The following is a 14,417-nucleotide window of genomic DNA, read 5'->3' on the forward strand; positions in this document are numbered from 1 at the left end:
AAGAGAAGTCAGAGGTGATCGTCTGTTTTATGATGCATCTTCTCCCTGCTTAGCCTCCTTCATAGGAGTATTTACTTTTTGGGGGGGGGGGGGCAGTGAGGATCGAACCTGGAAGCATTCTACCTGCTACATCCTCATCCCCACACACATACTTTAAAAAATCTTATTTTGAGATAGGGTGGCCTTGAACTTGAGATCCTCCTGCCTCACTCTCTGGAGTGGCTGGGATGGCAAGCGTGCATCGCCTTGCCCCGCCTGCCTACTTAAGGGCCCCTTGCCTTTCTTCTCCACCTGCGCTCCTGGTGCTTGCCTGCCTTTTTTCTATCCTTACACTCCCTTCTTCACATTTTCTTTCCTTCTTTTATTTTCCCTGCAAATATGTTTAGTTCCTCTTTCCTAAGAGGCAGAAGGCAGCAACAATCTCCGAGTGCCTGAGTGCTAGAGGAGGGATGCTGTGGAGCTGAGAGCAGTGAGTGGGGAATGGCTCACGGCTGGTGGAGCCACTGAGATCTTTAACGCACTGCTGTGGCAGAGCCGAGGCCATCTTGGCTGATGGAGTGTGATGTGCTTGTGTGAATTTTTTTTGAGACTCAGAAGTTGATAATTTTAAAAATTTTGTCTTTTTCTTGGAGACAAATTGACACACATTTATCATCCCATAGTTTCTCTGTGCTGGGGATCCAGGCCTGGCCCCACTGTGTTCCTGTGCCAGGGCTTGAGGTGCAGTCCAGGCGGGCTCTCCCCTGCAGACTACTTGGGACAAATGCTGCTTCCAAACTTGTACACAGGGCAGCTGCAGGAATTATCTCTTCTAGGCCTCAGTTCCTTGCAACATCAGAAGCCTATGGTTTTTACCATATTCTGAAGCCTCCTTGGCCCCATTGCCCTTGTTCTCCCTGCTTTGATTCCTCCTCTGGTTGATTATTTTCCCTGAAGAAGCCTCTTCGTCATTGTCTCTGATTTACCAGTGTTTTCTAAGTCCTTTCTTCTGGGAGGCTATGAACATGAGAGGGTAAGCAACAGTAAATGGATAGGCATTGCCTTCATTTTACATGAGACCAGACAGGTGGCAGCTGCTTGGGGCTCCACATCTGGGATTGTCCCCAGCACCCCTACTGTGGGCACTGTACTCTCGCTGCATGTCCTCCTGTGCTTGGACCCTAATGGCTTTGTGCCCTCTCACCTACCACTCTCTTGCACACAAACCTCAGTCATTTGGCTTCCCTGAACAAGCTCTTCCTTCTCTGCCACTGCTGTGTCTGTTGCTTTGTCTGAGATGTGTTCCATCTCCCTGCCTAACTACCTGTTCACCTTCAGAGGCCCAACTCTCCGCCACCTCCTCCGAGACTCAATGCCAGATCAGCTCTTCCTGAGAATACCTGCTGCCTCTTCCTTGTAACCCTAGAGCGTGCCGTGTACCCTACTGTGTTTGCCACCTGGACTCCTTGCTAGCATCATGGGCTTGGTGAGGGCTGGGAGTCCCTGTCACTCATCCGCTCAGCACAGCTTGCCCACGGTAGACACTGCACTGTGGATTTTGGGGGGTTGATGGAGGAGGCTTTGCTCCAAAGCTTTCCACGGGCCTGGAGCAGCACTGAGCATGCCTTTTTTCTATCCTTGGGATTAAGTCACACCATTTCTCGGACTTCACTTCCCTTGTTCTTTTCTATAAAATAATAGCCACTTTGGTAATTTTCCTGAGATGATCAAAGCCTTTCTTAGAAGTTTCTTACCCCTGCTCTGTTCCTATTTCTGTGCAGGTGTAGTTCATCCTGTAGTCCCAGACTCACCTGCTCACTGGAGTTTCACAGAAATATCATATTGGGTTCACACCCCTTGCTTTTTTAAATGGATATATACTTAAGCAGGTAGGAGGTTAAAAGATTTGGTTGTCCTTGTGACCAGTAAGTACCTCATTTACTAAAAGTTAGGGGGCATTTTCAGATAAAATGGAGGAGCCATCTTTTTGTAATCAAGAGGTTGGTTTTCCTTGTCAGCTTCTAAGAATAATCTTGAAGCATTTGGCTTTACTTTTCAAACTAAAAGGTTAACTGGCCAAATGACCCACAACCCTTCTTGGGGAAATGGCATAGATCATAATAGCAGTGCAACTAGGAAAGCATGCATGCGCCGCCCAGTAGCACCCAGGCGATCACTCAGAGCCCTACACGGTCCAGAGCCGCGCGTCGCAGCTGCTCCACTGCCTGAACCCACGCAAGTCGTTGGTGGGTGCCAGGCAGCATGTTGGGGTGAGCCTGTGTGAGGATGGGGGCGGCAGAGCCTGTGGACATGAAAGCAAAGCCACTTGGAGTGGGCACCTAGGAGACCAGGTGGTCCTGAACCTGAGATCTGAGCCTGGGCTGCTTTCCTCTCCAGGTGTTTATTTAAATGTGCTCTGTCTTGGAGATGCCCACCCCCACCTTTAAAAATAAAGGATGAAGCCTTTAAAAAGAATAACAAAAGGAATCTACACGCTGGTCACTCTCACTATGAGAGCTCAGGGCTCAGTGGGGCCTTCTTCTGGACCTTCTCTGCAGCTTCCTTACTGCCCTGCCTCTGCCTGCCCTTCACATCCAGGATGCCCTGTTACCCCTGTCACACTCGTCTTTGGTGTGACTTTTGGCCAGTGAGGGTAGAAGCTTCGTGAGGGTAGAAATGCATCTGTCCTGTGCCCTTATTTTCTGCTTCACTCAGAGTGGGCGCTCCACGACTGTTTGCTGAATGAATGAGCCATTGAGTGAACGCCACAAAGCAACTGGACCGCAACTTAATATGGTAAAAATCCAAAGTTCCATGGGGTTCTGTAGACTGCGAGGTTAGGAATTCAGAGGTCACTGGAGGTCACATGAAAGTTGAAAGGAAGAGGAATCTTAACTTTGTCTTAGGGTTTGGCTGAGTGAATCCGTGGGAGAGGGGGAAATTATTCCAATCTGGGAAGTTGTGAAAATGGGGAGAAAGTGTTTGCCACATCAGGTTTTTTCAGAGATAAATAATTGAAGATCACTTCCAGATTTTGCAACTTTGTTTTTTGGAAACTAGAAGGTGAGTGGAAAGAATAATGGTCATTTTGCTGAGCAGAAAATCTTAATTGACAAAGCTAATGATCTAGAAAACCTATGTTAGAAAATGTCACTTTATTACATGCGTCTGGAAGTGCAGATGGGAAAACAGATTTTTTTCTTTTTGCAGTAGATTCATTAAGTGTTTAGGAAGAGATTCTCTCCTGTACCATCTTCCACAGCCTGAGTAATTTGAGGCTGCATCTCAACTGCCCGTCGTCTGTGCTGGATTGCTTTGTACTGAGACTGAGGCCCATCCCTGGGTTGAGGCGGCACCTGCTCCACACCTGTTCACGGGTGGACAGTCCCTGTACCACTGACCTGCTCCACGTGAGCATGGCCAAGACTGAAGTCTAGCAACAGCAGGGGCTTGCTGCCTGCCTGTGTTTGCTAAGAATATTACTGAGCACGGATGTTCTAGGGGGCCCACTTTGCACTGAAGTTGGCTGGACATGGGTGGGGTGGGCCCGGTACTCCATGTTCCAGGCTTTGCTGGGACCGAGAGCAGCTCCTTTCTTCCCCTTGCAGGACTTTCTTGTCCTTGCATGCACCAGCCCTCTTGGCTGTCCTGCCCCAGAGAGTTAAATCCCAAGGTGTGCGGCTGCTTGAAGACAGTTGTCTTGAAGACAGTCTGCTAACCTTTCCTTTTGCAGAGTGTAGGACTCGTTAGTTCCACAAACCTGGTGGAGTGTTATTTCTTGTGGTAATGTAGCAATTAACCATCCACATGGAAATTATTTCCAGTCCTGTCTCTTTTTGTCTGTTGCCATTTAATTGGAAAGAAGTAGAGAGTGTTTCAAATAAAGTTGGTCTTGCCATGATTGCGATCAGTGTCCCTGTGCCTTCCTGCTGGCCTGTCCCTCCTGCCTCTGTGGGTTCCTCAGCATCCCGTCTCCACCCCCCGCTCCCTGGCTGTAAGCATTGGGAAGAGTGGCCAGGTGCTGTGACCACAAGCTCCATGGTGACTCCAACCTCCACTTACTCCTGTTCCACTGAGACCATGTGACGAGAACCCTGTCTCCAGTTGGCCCGTTGTGCTTTCCCCTCCTTTCCCCTCTGAGGAAGAGTCCCCCTGACAGCTGAGGCAGCCCTCAACAGCACTGCTGCATGCGCTGTCCCTTCACTTCCCTTCATTGTCATTCTTCAGTCCTGGCTTTGTCCCCTTGGCCTACAGTCAGAGCCTGTGTCTTTGAGATACTTTCCTATCTGCTGCCTTTAGTCACAACATTCATCTTCTAGCCCCTGCAGCTGAGCTCTGCCCGCTGCCCTTCCTGCTGCCCTGCAGGCAAAGCACCCGGGGGTCTCTAGGAGCTCACCACTGTCCAGCGTCGTCCTCCTTCAAACGCACATCCTTCCTTCCCCACAGACTCTCTCTTCCCTGGCTTCTCTGGCACTGCCATGCTCTCCCCTGAACACAGTTGTTCCCAGAGTTTCTAGGCTCTGGGTTAGGAGCCAGCCGACCTGCTTTTCAAAACCCAGTTCCAAAATCCTTTCTCATCTGATGATAGTCAAACATCATCTTCATCAAAAGATGGCTTGAGTCAATACATTGATTCTGGCTTTCTGTTCCAAGTGAACAGATTAACAATTATCTGTTTTCTAGGTAGTGCTTAAAAGACATGCACTGATTAAACTATTCCTTCATGGAAAACTTGTTTCCAGAGATTGACTGTTCCAATGAAGTGGTACTACTCTTAGAATTTCACCATTGTTTTTTCAGAGGAAATACTCTGAAAAAACAATGGTGAAATCTATTCCATAGCTATCGATCAGTAAAGCCTTTAATCAAGAAACTAAAGCAAAGTATAATTTTTATGGGAAAGGAAGTGATCAGATTCGTCTTTTCCCACTTGTACTAGCACTCCTCCATCTGTCCCCTGGGCTGTCCTCACAGGATAGAAACCAAGTCAGGCTCCACAGGACCCCTGCACCATGTGGCCTTGCTCCTTTCTTTTTCTGGACTTTACACCCTGTTTGGTTTAAAGGCAGAGTTGACCAGTATTTTATAGGAGAATTTTTCTTTATGACTTCGTTTCCTAAGAAATTTCAATGCTAATAGGGAAATATCCAGCAAGTCCTAATGACATCTTAATATCTGCTTTTAAAAATGTTTTCCTTTTTTTGTAGAGTGATGTTCATGATAGTTCTGAAGCCTATTTTGGACCTTTACTGAAGTGAGAGGGGGAGCTTTTTTTTTTTTTTTTAAATCAGATCATGTTAGCTTTTCATCATTAAAGGAACACCTGAGATAATTCACTTACAGGGAGAAAAGGTTTATTCTGTTCCCAGTTTTGGAGGTCCCAGGACAAGGTCAGGGGCCCCATGCTTCAGGCCTCTAAAGGGTTTTCTAACAAAGCAGCATCATGGTGGAGGTATGTGGCAGAGCAACTGCTCATCTCATGGTCAGAAAAGAAGAACAAAGAGGAAGGGCAAGGGCCCAGAGTCCCATAAGTGACCTAAGGGCCTCCCACAAGGCCCCTCATCCTAAAGTTCCCCCAAGGACTGAGTCTGTAGCACATGGTCTGTGGAGAACTTTCCTTGAAACACAGCACAACTGGAGACAGATTTCAAAAAATTTTGCTTACTCAACAACACACAGCCCTCTCAGCCACTCTCTCCAATGACATGGACATTTTAAATTACATTCGGGTTTTCAGATGAGCATCTTCACTCAAAACATTCTGTTTTGACTCTTAGTAAATCATAACCTGATAATTCAGTTCATGGCCGTTTTAATGGGAACATTTTAGAAGTAATGCTAAAATTTTCGTGTTATTTATCAAATCTCAGGGTACAGTGTTTGGAAGGTCCCTTAATAAAGGAGATTATCCAGACTCTCTCATGAATGACTTGATGTTCCAGAAGTAACTTTGTGACATCTTGTCTAGAGATACACATCTCTCTGTCCAAGTGAGAACATTTGTCATTTAGCTCTCCCCACATGATCTTGAGAATAGTGTTGGGATCTTCTCCCTGGTACTTTTTTTTCCCCTGACTTTATTTTATTTATTTACATGTGGTGCTGAGGATCGAACCCAGGGCCTTGCATGCGCGAGGCGAGCGCTCTGCTGCTGAGCCATAACCCCAGCCCCTCCTTTTACTTTTTGAACACTCTTTAGGCATAGGAAATAGAGACAGAGAGGGAATGTGGCTGAGCAGAAACTGGGCTCCTCAGGTTGCTGAGTGTCCTGTCCGACAGTACGACTTGCACAGGCCTCTGTGTGTGGGTGCCTGGTGGAACTGCACACCGAGCCTCTGGCAGAAGAGGCTTGAACTGTGTGCATTCTCCTGCAGACCCATGTGACTGGCCTCCGGGCCTGGTGCAGTAGGGGCCTTGCCCTAGCTTTTGTTTTCGGTGGGGTTTACCTGAGTGCATACATGGCAGCTGTGACAAGGTGAAACGTGTGGTACATGGATTCACGTGGTCTTGAGATGGTGAAGTCTCAGGCTCTTTCCCTTGTGGCAGGCCTCCTGGGTCATCAGGATCAATTTCTTACATTGGGATATGGCCCATCCTTTCCAGAACCCTAACAATCTGATGCCTGCAGGTTCTCAGATTCTGTGGTGTACCAAATTTCTCATGGGCTACTTGTAGATTTCTTCAATTTCCTTTAGGCCTGTGACCTGAACATCTAAGAGATCAGAGTTCATTTTCCTTTTTAAAAGTGTAACCAAGGAAATGAGCATACGTAGGTGTGTTGCATTCATGTATATGTGTAGGTGTATGTGCTTATGTTTGGTACATGTGTGCTTTCTGGACTGGAAGGGTTTTTATTCATTGCTGGGAGTGGAACCTGGAGTCCCATTCATGCTGAGCACACTCTACCACTGAGCTACGCTCCCAGCCCCAGGATTCCATATGCACAGTGAAGGGTCTTGGGTGAGGTGATGTCTGCATTACCATCCAGGTCTGAGACTTCATGATTGAAGATACGTTTTATAACTAAATATGGCATCCTTTCTGTTGGTTTGGAAAATAATAAGATTCACAGTCTCAATTTTCTTATTGCCTGAAACTAGACTTCATACCTTTTATAACAGGGCTTGTGGTGCGTTTTAGATGAGAGCAGTATTTACCAAGACCTTCCAGAATCTCACCAAACAAAAATGTATTTACCGTGTCAGAAGTTAAAAGAGTTACTTATGAAAGTAGGGCAACTATGCAGCCTTTGCCTTAAAGTAAACTTGAGAAAACAGCTCTCTGGGTTGTTTTTCTAGTCCCCTGGGTTATTACCTGGTTAACCTTGGGCATACCATTAGCCTCTCTGCCGCTCAATTTCCTGTCAGTAGAACGGGGCTAGTGACAGTGCCTCTTTCAGAGCAGCTTTGATGATTCAATCCTACACACATGAAGTTCTCCAGAGCACCTGGCCCTGAGCTATGAGCAAGCCGTGACTGTCAGTGTCCCTGTCTCCTGGAGACGTGGAAGGCTTCCCACGCACAGCCGTGGCCATTCCTTCTCCAGCACAGGCTGGAGTGCAGGCTCTGATGTCAGCCACCCTGTAATGAAGGGGGCTTCCTGGTGGCGTCGGGGCACTCCTCACTGATGGTGGCCATGCTGGTCATGCCAGCTTCTGTCATTTAGACAGAGTGCAGGGTATTTATCCCTCACCGAAACCTAAAGTAACCGTGGGAAGAGTAGGATGCTGTGTGATGAAAGGGAAGCAAATCCTCCTAGGCTGCTTTTCTGACGGCAGATGTGTTCCTGTAAAACAGTACCTGCTTACCACTCTGTTTTTCTGGTTGCTTTACTGAGAAGGTTGAGAAGTTGCACTTGTATGTCCCTTTTGAATGAGCATCTGTCCCTCCGTGGAACTGACTTTTTGCAGACCAGAGAATGAGGCTTGATCATGGCTTCAGGTCTCTGGTCAATCAGCAGGTTGAGCTCTCTGGAGCAAGAGGGTGTCCAAAGGTGGAAAAATGAAGGATTTGAGACCCTAAAGGAAGTAGCTTGTCTGACGGCCTTTTCACAAGGGGACCAGTGACGCACTGAGATGGCCTAGCAGGTTCCTGGGCTAGTTTTTCCAAGCACACACTGCATGTTTGGGGGTGAGTTGGGTAGGGAGGGAAATTTGTGACCATGTGGCATAGAGGACTGAGGGAGTTAGTCTGTTTTGCTCTTCATGTTTAAAGATAGGTTTGAAAAAACAACAGAGGTTCTCTGACCCCTAGGTGGCAGGAACACTTTCTGTTCACAAGAGATGGGCATGATGGAGTATGGAAGAGAAAGATAGAGATTGCTGGGTTTCTGGAAGTCCATGGGAAGTGCTTTGTGGCAGGGCGCCCATGTAGGGTCTCAGCAGGGACGAGGCTACCTCTCCTCACCCTGGAGCCTTGTTTGAGATGCTGTCACCTCCTTTGTTTGCACTGTCATTCAGGCCATTACAGACAGGCCAGTGGGTGGTCTCCCAAGTCCAGGGTCACAGCTCTCCTCTAGCGTCCAGGAAGGGGCAGGAGTCTTTCCTCATTATTTGGAGAGAGAGGGTGTCTTTGAATGAGGCACTGGGCAGGGTGCTGGTGACTCACTGGTGGCCAGGGTCCCTGCCTTACTGACCTTACCTGGCGGGCAGGGTGTCATCAAATGCCCGTGGCACACATCACAGGTGGGGACTCGGAGCAGTGGCACTCAGGAGGTTGAAGAAACCAGCCCTAGGGGGATTGAGCTGTGCGTCTCACACCATCTTTTCTTTCTCTTTTTACTTCCCTGCTCTGACTGTGCCGCTGGACAGTGACCCCGCCCCAGGGTGTTAATGATGGCTCCTCCTGTGCCAGGCAGAGGCGTTAGTGATACAGTGTTGTGGATGGATGATTTTCTTCTGTTAACCTCTCTTCAACTTTTTTTTCTAAGCCAGTTAGTATTTGTTGAGTGAATAATTGATTGACAAAAATGACTGAATTTGGTTCATAGTTGATTGTCCTTCAGGGGATACAAATGGTAGTTAATAAGAAAAGTTACAGAACAGAATCATTTTTTTTTTGCAACCTTTCATCAAATTACCATTCAATTTAAACTGCCTATAGATTATATAGATTCAGTCACCTTAAAAGTAATTTTATGAATTTATTGAACAATGTTATTTCTCCACTAATGTCATTTTAAAAAAAAAATTATTATAAGGTAATACACATTTGTTATAGAAAAATTTTATAAGGGAAAAGCAGAAAGTCTTAACGAAATGTGTATCGATGCAGTTAAATTTTTATTTGATCATATTGAGTGAATTCAAAGAACTGTATGATGAAAAATTCCCCAAAGAGTTGGATGTAATCTATGTTTAAAAATAAAAGTCTTAAAAATTGATTTTTTCCCTCAAGGGCAGAATATATGAACCGTGCTTTGATTCTGATTTATGGTCATCAAAACTAAATTTTAGATTCAATAGATATTTTATAGTTTGTCTGTTAAACTGTGCTATATTCACTTAGAAAATAAAATACAAGCAGAAGGGTTAATTGACCCCAAAATTTACTGTCTTGCATGATGCTTTCCGTTAGCCTTCATCTGGGGAGAGAGGAGAAACCTCGAAACATTTGATGTGAACTCCTCTTCTGCTTGCCGTCTTTTCAGGGCTCAGTTTGCTGCCTGTTGTTTCCTCCTCATTTCTCCTTCCTTCTGCTTCCTTCAGGAAAGCCTCTTCTGCTCCCTCTGTCCCTTTCCCTCTGCCATGGGCTGGCTGTGGCTTTTCTTCTTTCTCCTGGGTTTGCAATGTCAGAGCTTTCGCTGGGGCCTATAGTGGGCTCAGGGAGGGCGCCACAAGCCATCCTGCCAGGAAGTTCTTGGATGGCACTGAAAGACCTGGAGGGCTCTTGGCCTCATGAGAAGGGGTCACAGTTCTGAATGCATGTGGCTGCATCCATCGCAGAGGGTCAAATGAGAGGTTCTGCACCGATTTCATCCGTGTAGAAAGAAGCAAAATGGGGCCACCACTGGCTAGGTGTGTCTGTCCATTGCTGTGTAACCTGACTCCCTTTTAATGCATGCTTAAGAAGTAAAGCAAAATGCATCCAGATGTATTTTAGTCAAAAGAATTCAGTTGCGTGGTGTTATGGCTTTTCATCAGAACAAGCTAGGTACAACTTCTAAAATATATTTGGTCCTTCCTGTAGCTGTTGGACAGAGCAGAGTCACTGAATTACCATGCATATTTTGGAAATGAATAACTGATGATGCACAATAGCAGGATATAAATCCTTTAAAACACAGTATTTAGGAGCCATTTTTATGAACCACGCCACTTTTCTTTGGTACATTTGAATGCCTCATTGGGGGTGACTCTTCTTGTATTCGATTTGATTTTCTTACAGAAATCAGTCTGGGAAGAGAAGACCCGATTTTGAGAGATGTCTTTGGTTTCTGGGCCCTTCACATTTTCTAATCCTTTGTCCTCAGAGCATTTTGAATCTTTCTCTAGGTCAAATTTGTTGCCTTTGAGCATTGTTTTAGGAATGTGTCTCCCTGTGTTCAGGGAAGTGCTTGTCTTTATTTTTTAAATGCTTTTTGCTAAATGTCGAAAACAAAACCATCCTTGACTCAAAAGTATTTTGTTCCTGTGCAGAGCTGTTACTGTTTGAAAGCTGCTTCCCATGCTAGATGTTTCTGAATTAGGAATTCACCTAATAACGAATTCTGCTTATTTTGGTTCTCTACAAAGGTTTGTTGTATGAGCTTAAAATAAGACTGCAGCTGATTTGTGTAACACATATTAAGTGTTTATTTAGTGTGAGTGCACGTCTGTATCTCTTGTCTCTGATCAACCTGAAAAATTTGCATGCTGCGCAGCAGCCATTTTCTTTTATACTTTATTAAATATCTGTCAATTATAAATATCAAGGTTTTACATTAATGTCAAGATAGTACATCAAAAATTCATGGAATATGTGACTTTTTCCAAGGGTATTTAATACTTAATGCATTTGTGTCATTTTTCTTTCCAGAGATATTGACAGGTTTTATTAAGTGTTTGTTAGGGAGATTTCATTTTTATCAAGGGACTATAAAGAGAAGCTGCATGCTAAATCAATTTTTTAAAGCCAGAATATCGTTCATTTTTTTCATCTTCAAACACTTATAATCCATAGGTTTTATTTAAATTTCTTCTTGGTTTATTTTTGTTTTATGTGAGTGATAGTTCAAGACAGAACTTTAATAAGGATCAAATATGCTGACTGTAGTGGTTTTTAATTTCCTTAAGCATCTCTACCAGACCCATGCAATATGGTAAATTCTTCAAAATGTCATACTTACATATTTAGCAATATTGCTCCTTTTTATTGAAGCCAAACAAACAATTTTAGATATTAATCTTCCCAAACGCAGTGATTATTTTGTCCTAGGCCCAATATCACTGTCTCACCAGGAAGGCCTCCTTGTGATGGAAAAGGGAGCAGGAAGAATGCTTTACCCACTGCCTGGTTTCACCTGAATATTCCAGAATCCTCTTTTTTAATAAAGCAAGCTCTTTAGTGCTTCAGGTCTGAATATGAGCTGTGGCAGTTGTTCATTTCCCCAACTTCAAATATTTATTATGCTCAAGAAGGTAAAAACATCAATCACTTAAAAAATACACCAGAAATCCAAGGCTGGTTTCTCCATGGTATTGGGGGGAGCAGGATAGTTGGTGGCTTGGCAGACTGGCCCTCTCATGCTTTTGTTGGGCTGTGTGCCTGAGAGGCCCGTGCACTGTCATCTTTCTGACAGTGGCCAGACAGGCTATCTGGGGACATTCCTCATGTATATCTGTCTTGGAAGCTAGTCACAGCTAAAATCAGTTGGCCACAAAGAATATGTTTTCTGTTTTAATTTCACATTTTTATTTTTAGAGTGCAGATTAGGAATGTCTTGTGTTGGAAGAGGCTGTGATGTGGCCTGAAGTCACACGGGAGCTGCTCCTGCAGCAGGACATCAGTCATCCTCTCCAGGGCCCAAGAGCATTCCAGGAGCTTTTCAGTGACTTCAGATTAACCTAATTTCTGGAAGAGACTTTTGAACCTTAACTTGCAAACAGAGAAAAGGCTTGTTTTTTTTTTTTTTTTAATCATTCTTTCCAGAGCCTCAATGAAATTTGTTTGAAATAGATATTTATCTTATCCTTGTTCATTTTTTTTCAGAATAGGCAAGACATTTATTTTTCAACCTAAAATATCTTTCATAGATCATTTGCGATATTGGAATGTTTCAACATTCTCGTAAATTTATTATCTAATAAATTTTATACATAGGATAGAGATTTTGTTGTAGCTATTGCTGCTGTTACTGAGGACTAAGCTCAGGGGCTCTCAATCACTGAGCTACATCCCCAGCTCTTTTTTCTCAATGTTGAGACAGGGTCTCCCTATGTTGCCTAGACTGGCCTGCAATTTGCAATCCTGCCTCAGCCTCTCAAGTTGCTGGGATTACAGGTGTGTGCCACCAAGCCCAACTTGGATAGAATTTTTTTAGAAACCAAGTCTGACCAAAGTGAAGTTGAAATCGTGGCTATTTTTTTTAACCCAACTTTGGTTTACACAAATTACTGTTGAAGGCCTGCTCCTAGGCAATGACTTAGGCCTTGGCTCATAGAGCCCTCTCCCCTGTGCTGCCAGTAGATGGCGCTGGTGTCATGTGGTGAGAGCCCTGCTGAAATGGAAGCTGCTTGCTTTCTCATCGTGTCACATTTTGCTTCAGTGTAACTGTTAAGTGCGTGTGGTGTGTCGGTGGCAGAATAGCTTTTATACCAGAATTGCATGCAGCAGGCACACCCTGTTTTTTAAAGAAGAACAACTATTTCTAACAGATTCTGCAAATATTATATAACCAAACAGCCAAAATAATCCTCAGAAATCAATCTGAAAAATACATTTCTTTCTTGATTTTTTTAAAAAAATGGTTCAATCAGGACTATGAGCATGAACTTGTAAATTGGGTAAGAAATGTATCTAAAGAGTAGGAGAGGAAACATTTTGGAGGGTTAATCTTCCATTTGTTGGATCCCCAAGGAGGGCACCCAAGGTTGAGTGGTTTTGTAGGGTCCAAAGCTGTTAAAGATATGCCAGTGTTGGGAGAGTCTTCCTTGTGTCTCTGAGATCCTGCATTCCAGTTCTGAAAATTGTCACCATGTTTTCTATTTAGTAAATCAAACTTTTGGAGGAGGTGTTAAATTTTTAGTACTTACAGGATTTAGCATTGAAATTTACTGTTTCAAGATACCATGAAGTTCCATAGTTTAAGTGAATTTAAATATTTAATAATACCAAACCAACATTTTTCTCACCTTCCAGACTGAAAAGAGGCAGGTGTGCAAAGTTTCAGTAGTTCAGATAATGTGAAATTTCATTTTAATATAAGGGAAAGGAAATTTTAGCAATAGAATCCCTTTCTTTACAGTTTTAGAGTTTCCCTGTGGTATTTCTTGTGATCAGATTGGGTTTAGATTGGGCTGGGCACGTAGCTCAGTGGTAGAGCTCTTCTTCCCTAGAGACACAGGCCCTGGGTTCAGTCTCCAGTACTGCTAAACAAATAAATAAATAAATAGATAGATAGATGGGGGGGGGGGTTTATCTGCTAACTTGAACTTTTGAATGGAAACCTAAACACTGCCATGGTTAAGTTTAATTATTAAATGGAAAACATGAGGCTTAGAGCACAGTCTTGCGCTTCACTTGTTACAAAGGAAAGGAGCAAGAAGCATCAGTCCTCCGGGCTCTCAAATCTTCACTATAGCTGATGGTGTTATTGATTTCTCCTCCCAGAGACAGGATTCCTGATCTTCCTGAACTGACTAGGACATGCTTCTGTGCGATGTGTTATTTTGTATGTTGACTTAAAATGTATCTCCTTTAATTTCCCTCTATTATTACAAATATGCATTTTAAAGATTAGATGAATGAGTTTTACACTATGACTCTTCTTCCAAAGGGTTAAAGCCAGGCTAGGAAGAGGGGAGAAGCAGGCACCTGGGAGCTAACACCCAATTGGCAGTCTTTTGTAATATATAATTTGCCTAAAATTGCGCACTGAGCACAAGCTTTTGTTTTCTAATTGATTTACGGTTTGAGCCACTTTTACCTCATCCCCTACTGTCCTGCGTACGGTGCCAGCGAGTACATTACAGTGAGAGATGATAAATTACAGTGCACTCGGAGTGCCAATGCGTCAAGAGCAAAAACTACTCGTCGCTTGGAGCTCCCGCATTGACAGTGCTGCAGACGCGGCTCCCAGAGCTTCCTCTGCGTCTCAGAAATAACCGTTTGTTCATTTGATCACTCGCTGCAATCTGTCTATCAGACTGCAATTGAAACTGAAGATTACGATTATACTCTTACAGCTTTTAATTTCTTAATTGAGACAAAGTTTTTAAGTGCTTAAAAGGTCTAAGTTGG

General features: G+C 44.1%; 1 protein-coding gene across 1 annotated transcript in view; it reads left to right on the forward strand.

Moving 5' to 3' along the window:
* Setd3 (SET domain containing 3, actin N3(tau)-histidine methyltransferase) overlaps positions 1-14,417 on the forward strand; it is a 75,488-nt gene that overhangs the window by 47,903 nt on the left and 13,168 nt on the right. The window lies entirely within an intron of this gene.

This window comes from Marmota flaviventris, chromosome 2 (assembly GCF_047511675.1).
Source record: "Marmota flaviventris isolate mMarFla1 chromosome 2, mMarFla1.hap1, whole genome shotgun sequence".
Lineage (NCBI taxonomy): Eukaryota > Metazoa > Chordata > Mammalia > Rodentia > Sciuridae > Marmota > Marmota flaviventris.